The following is a 6,955-nucleotide window of genomic DNA, read 5'->3' as shown; positions in this document are numbered from 1 at the left end:
TTACTTGTAGCGATAGGAAACGGCAGAGAGGGAGAGAGGAGCGCCGCGCGAGTGAAAACCTCGCGGAAACGAGGCTCTTCAGCGACTGATAGATAGATATCGGCGAGACAGAAAAAGAGGCTTCGAGTATTGATCGATCGCAGCTGTCACGCGCGATGAAGCACCAGTAGAGCGAATAAACACTGTATGTGACCACTAATCTCGAGTGGCGGCTAGCTTTCACAAAGGAACGCCGCCGCCGCCGAGTGTTGCGGGTCACTGCCGCGAAGCAGACGACCCTAACACGTCGAGGAGACTGGAAATGTACCGTAACTAAGCGTAGCCTCAGAGATCTGTGAACGAGTACAACATAACACAACACGGCTACAACATAACACGGGCGTTGGAGGAAAGTATCGATGCGGTGTACCCGATTAGCTCTCGCTGATAGAGTATGGAAAAATTAAAACGAGTCAGAAATCCGTCCCGCATATCGAAACGCAAAGCGCAAGAGAACAGGAATGCAAACGTTAGCACGAGGCGGCGCTCGTGAACATGTTTATTCCGGCACCGCTCGTTGTGCGTTGAGTCTCCGTGCATCCTAAGAAGGAAACGCGGGAAGTTCGAATGGTTTGAACGCGTGTTGAAGGTTCAAATCGATTCAAGCAGGTACGATTGAATACTGAATGAAACTCTCGGTTCAAGTGTACATTCTAGCTGGCGATTTCGATTTATGCAAATATACTTGATAGCACAATTACCGGAGAGTATGCCTACCATAGTCCATAAAGGAAAAATCCATTAGTGTGATTGCGGTGGTGACCTCTTTGTTCGATAAGCCGCATATGCTAGATCAGTTGGGCGGAATCCCGAAAGGTGGAGAGAGGGTCGCGAAAAGGACAACTGACATACGCCCCGAAAACACGCTGGCCTAGGGTTCGTATCCCGGACCAGGACGAATTTCTCGTCAACTCAAGCAGCTTTCCACATGGATATCCTTGCAGCCGTCCCTTTATATTGCGAGGGCGGCAACTGTCCCTCTTTAGTGCAATCCCTGTTGCATAGGCCAGCGTATAGATCAGCGTATATAAAAAGAAATAAACACGGTTCGATCTTTTTTTCTTAGGGCGAAAGCCTTAGATGCCTCTTAAGACGCGAAAAGCGGCCGTCAACACGAGTGACGCAGAAGAACATCACGTGATGAGTTCACACTATGACGTCATCATGACGCCTCATATTGCCAGAATTAGTGACGTCACCACGAGTTCACTAATGGCGGGGCATTACGTGACGTCACATGATGACGTCGTCATATGACATCTTTGCTTGGTCAAAGAGGCCCGAGCTTCTAATGCCTGCGTATAGTTTTGCACCAATGTGGTTTTGCACCACATTAGTGCAAAACCGCATTCGAGTCGTCTTAGGTGAGCGCATAGTGTACAAAGTGTATAGTGCATAGGTGAGCGCATAGTGTCTTCCAGTATATTCCGAAGGCGGCGAAAAATTATGCGTTTATTTAGAAACGTTTGCTGAGAGCACACAAATATATATTGAGAGAGGTTCGATAAGGTATTTCATTCTACGTGTATGTGTACAGTCGCGCTCAATATGACCTGCAACACAGGAGCGCGTGCCCTCATGAGTTCAAAGATTGCGCACGGCTTCAACCTGTTTTCATTTCAGCAACTAAATGATATTTTCTTATTTGGAATCATACCCGAGTGCGATATTAGCGGTTAGTTATGGAAATAAGGGCTAGTGGAAGCCATGGGCAGTCTTTGAACTCGTGAGGCCACGCATTCCCGTGTTGCAAGTCTTATTGAGCGCGACTGTACATATACTGCGAAGGCTTCTCTACGTGTTTTTCGCGAAGTAGCCATTCGCGCTCGTTCCCGTGGCGTACGCGGCCTTGCGAAAAGCTTCGCAGCCTCGGCACGCACCCCCGCTCCATCGACAAGCCGGACGCTATAACAACGGCACGTACACGCAGCGCATTCCTCGACCGGCTTCCTATTCCGGGCACGATACACACAAGCCGAGGCCGCAGCCGGCCGGCTATCTTTATACATGTATCACGTACACGCTGTAGCGTGACCCGGACCGTTAGAAGTGCCGTAATTTCTTACCCGCAGTGCCTTTACCCGTTTTTCTACTTATTTCCCCTTTCCCGGGCTTTCGGATTCGCTGCTTCTTGTCTCAGAATTGCAACGAAATAGCTGCGCGCCTTCGGTGTTCGAACGGCTTCAACACCGCCGATCATGCAAATAGTTTTCTTCGTGTTAAATGGAATCGAAACGCTAAATCTTATCAGTTTTAAAGGTACACCAGAGATATTTCACGTAATTGTCACGTGGTTGAATAAACTAAAACTCAATGTCCTCCATTTGCGGGGGGGGGCAACGTTTCCATGCCCCCCCCCCCCCCCAATCACTCATGCATACGCCTGTGTTAGTCATAACAGTCTGGCCTGTCTGACTCAAACTGAAAGCGGAACTAGCTGTCAAGCTTGTTGTTGACGCGCGAAGAGGGAAGTCTGAGCGCGAAAACCCGCGCCGTGAAAGCCCCTCGGAGAACTGTTGCCAAGTGATATGAGCGGACAATGGAGATACGAGACGCATAACAGGCCGCACCGAAAATAACCACTACGCTAACGGCGGTAGGCATTATCAATGTCTATCTATTCGTACAATAAGCGTAACGCGCACTTCAGCGATCACAGTAAATTTGCAAATTGGCCGCGGCATCGGGTAAGTATGTCTTGTTCGGTAGCGCCTGGATACCTTTAGTGTCGAAAATGTCGATACAGCAGCGTTCATTGAGCGATCTGGACATACAAAAACGACACCAGCCAGGAACAAGGCCTTGGTGCAGGGAGTCAGCTACCTGGTCATTATCATCATTTATTAAACCCTTAAAGACTACCGCGGCGGGTGAGTCCGCTGGCCAAAAGAGTCGTTTGGTCCGCCGCCTGAATCCGCGAGGGAGGGGGCAACTGGGCCAGTCGCTGGTCCACATTGTGCCCGTACGCGCGTGCCCAAGCGCTTTAGCACGCATGCGTGCGTGCGTGTAGAAATAATTAAATATCACATGTATCGCACTTGTGACGCTACTGAAAAGCCCAAAGGAAAAAAAAAATTAAGGCCGCTTCGCATTAGGGTTGCCAAGCCTGAAAGCAGTGCCGAGCTGGGCAGCCTTCTTTGTTGCTATTCGGTTTTCTCTTTCTTTCCTCGTCTCTTTCTTTCTTTTTCTCTTTTTCTGTCTTTTTTGTTTTCTCTATTTCTATTTATTTCTTCCTCTTTCTATTTTTTCTTCCTATCTATTCCCTTTCTTTCTCTGTTTCTATTTCTCGCTTGCTTCCTTTTTTTTTCTATTTCTATACGTGGCTTTGCCTGCGTTACGCCAAGCGACGACAGCATACGACGGCCCCGGGCCCCTAAAGTGCTCCGCAATTAAAAGGCGTTTCGGCGAAGCTGGCTTCACCGCAGCAAAGCCGGCTGCGAGGTGAAGCCAACTTTCGTTAATTTTCGTTTTTACAGGCGTGCGTGCGTGGCGCGAGCAACAAACTATATACGTGTATTCGCTTACACTTCAAAACCACGGCGCCGGAAACTGGCGCCATGCTTTTAGCATCATAAAGGGGCGCCACAGTGCGCCCACGCGTGTATGTTTCGGCACGCCACGCAGAAACACAGTCCGGTCCACTGTTAAAGCGAACACACGTCGCCTGATTTCGGTTACGCCACCTCTTTTATCACTCCCATATAATGCCAAAAGGACACGAAGGCAATTTATTTACGTGTAAGGGTATGTATGACTGATTATACCCGATTTTTTTTTACCCCGATAGGTTTAGGAAAGTTGTTTAGTGATACTGCGATTTCGTGGCTTTCTGTTCTGTTTAGCGACGGATCCGACTGTAGAGACGGGTCCACTGTTAAAGGGAACACTTGCATGCAGGGCATGTTTGGATTTCACTCTCTTGCAAAAGCATAGTGGCTTAGAGTTGTGTAAGACTACTGGTGATTGACAGTTCTGACCCCTTTTGACAGACTAGTGCAGTGCATGAACATTGTTTCCTTATCCACTTGCTGTTAGAGGGCCGGCAATATGAATGGTGCTCATTCTAGTGTTCCCTTTAACAGTGGACCGTACTGTACATCCTCCGCTACATACTGCCTCTTATCCATTCAGTGCACAAACTGCTCCACAGCTTCAGAGTTATATATATAGAGAGAGACAACATACTGGTGACCCGCATATCATGCGCGCGCAACTTGGACTCACGCTTTTATATACAAAGAGCCGGAACCACGTCGCAAGCACGCGTGATGAGGTAAAGCAAAGATGCCAAGAGTTAAACGTGGGAAGGGCAACACGACGTATAAAGAATGACAAGAGATAACTTACAACAACAACAAAAAAAAAACTGAGGAACGAGAAAGTCGGAAAGCTCGCCACGTCGCAAGGCAAAATAAAAAAAAAGAAAAAAAAACGAAGCGGCTTTACTTTCCGGCACGCCGGATCACGACACGAACGGAGCTGACAAGGGGAGCGCGCCGGTTAGACCTGATTTTTTTGCTCTCTGCGGCTGTCGCTGCCCCGTGTGAGACCTCGGCGATTTTGGGACCAAGGCAGACCGGTGTCCGCGCGAGCAGGCAGGATGCATGCTGAAAGAGAACGCGCGGCGCAGTCGCTTCCGCATAAAAGGAACGAAACGAAATAAAATAAGGGAAAAAAAAACGAACTCGAGAAGCGTGAAACGTTTGACCGGTTGGTTCATAATGAGATGTAATAAAAAGCAGCGAAAACCCCAAAACGAGGACGAAGAAGCAGGGGCATACGGAGGGGGGGGGTGCAAAGGGCGGGGGGTGCTTCTGACGTAGCAGTTGCCGTGCCCAACGTTGCCCGCCTTTACTGCCCGGCCGCCGACGCTACCTTTTCTTGCGCAACAGCGGCCATCAACCTTGCCAAGACGCAGCCACGGGCCACTCCGAAACTATATAGTTCACTGTAACGGAGCTTAGCTTGGCCAGCAGCAGAAGCAGAGTATCCACAGTACGAAAATAGCGAGAGCCAAGCACACGCAGCAGTACGCGATACCGAAACTACCATTGAGACGCCCAGCTCGGCGAAAACGGAACTTTTAAACCATTCGCGCCGTTCCGCTGGTAACGCCAAGATGTTCTTTTTTTCCATGAATCAAAGAGAAACGAACAAGCAGCATTTTATTACGTCTTGTGATGCACGGAAGGTTCTTTTTTTTATCGCAAGTAGTTTGATTACTAGTGGTTAATTGTACTCGGGACTCTCGACGTCATCGGGATCATTTCCAAAATGTCCCACTCGTGGCGCATATCGCGTCCTACATTTGCCCTCTGGATTAGTAGAGCACTGCTGTTGATAATATTGACGTTTGAGACGTTCTCACACATTGACCTTTTACTCTGGCATAAATTATTTGCCTTTAGTGTCCCTTTAAGAAAAATCTCAGAGTCCCTTATGCACTCGCCTAATACTACCCGAAGGCGAAATCAATCTTTTTTCTCTTTTCAGTCGATGTATTGATCGTGCCCCCGCAACCCTCCGAAAGTTTGCTGCACCTAACGCGTTTTCGCATTGCCTCCGTGATCGGAGGCATTGCAAGCTTTCTGCGTTTGATCTGGTTTTGCACTGCCTCCGCGATCAGCCCACCTTTGACCAAGCGTCGATGTCACGTGACGATGTCATCACGTGGTTATTTTTTTGCATCAATCGTGTTGACGCCGAGGGACGCCGACAGTCAATTTTCGCGCTTGGTGAGAAATCTAAGGCATTCGCCTTTAAAAAAAAGGAAAAAAGGAAGAAAGGAAAGCGTGAAGAGGACCGTGCACTTGGTTACGTGAACGCCGCTTTTTTTTTTTTGGTCACGCGACCGCTGCAGAGGTGAAGCGACAGGGGTGGCGCCAGTTTTTTTTTTTTTTTTTTTACTGGGGTGGGGAGGAGGGGGGCACACACAACCCCTACGGTCTTACTTAGGGGGAGGGTTACAAACTTACGTGTTGTGTTTGACTCTGTCCTTGAGAGGATGGGGGGGGGGGGGGTATAGCAAGAAGGGGCAGGCGTTAATTTGGGGGTGGCGGCTGCTCCGCCCCTCCGCTGGCGCCGCCCCTGTGAAGTGGACGCGGATGGTCACGTGACCTTTATACGCTTGCTACTTGCACACTGTCCCGACATCAATAAATAAGCGGGGGAATCGGCTATCGCTTTGTGTCGTATCGAGAAAGCGGCCTCGTAGGTTCCTCAGTCAACTAGCTTATGATATGGACTATAAGACGGCCTCGTGCCGTCGCTATCGACGTCGGAGGAATCCGACCATGAGCGTCCACCTGGACGCCAGCGAGTGCAGGCGGGAAGATCACTTCGTTTTTCATACACGGGCTCACAGTAATCAAATGCCCGGCACACATATCCAACGCCACCCCTTTCCGGAGCTCTCTTTCGACGTTTACGCTAATGGTTAACGCGATAAGCGCTACATTAAGCGTTACACTTCAAAATTAGTCAGCTTTAAGCCGTCTGTTTTCCTGGCAAACACGCAAAGCTCGTAGTCCGTTTCGTGTCAAGTTATCTCACGCTTTCAGGGTCTACATAACGAACATGCCACGGTATCCTGGCGGCGTACTGCTATTGAAGCCAATTACGCAAACCTTTGCAAAGGTATGTTATCGCGCAAAGCCTCCATGCAGGTTCTGGTTAGACCGCTGACTTTGTCATCACGTACTCTTTACAGTTTGAGAAAAACAAGCGGTGAACATCTAAAGCGATAATTCCTTAAGTTCTCTTCACATCCTTTAGGCAAATAAAATGATATACAGAATGTTCTAGCGGATGCTATACCGAAATTGTTAGGAAAAAGAACAGTCAAGATGGTTCAGTTTTGCTTTCTGCGTAGAGTACAGAAGCTTTCTAGTTTGCCGCTCGGGGAGAGGAAAATTTG

Source organism: Rhipicephalus sanguineus, chromosome 9, assembly GCF_013339695.2.
Source record: "Rhipicephalus sanguineus isolate Rsan-2018 chromosome 9, BIME_Rsan_1.4, whole genome shotgun sequence".
NCBI lineage: Eukaryota > Metazoa > Arthropoda > Arachnida > Ixodida > Ixodidae > Rhipicephalus > Rhipicephalus sanguineus.
Note: the sequence above shows the minus strand (reverse complement) of the source record.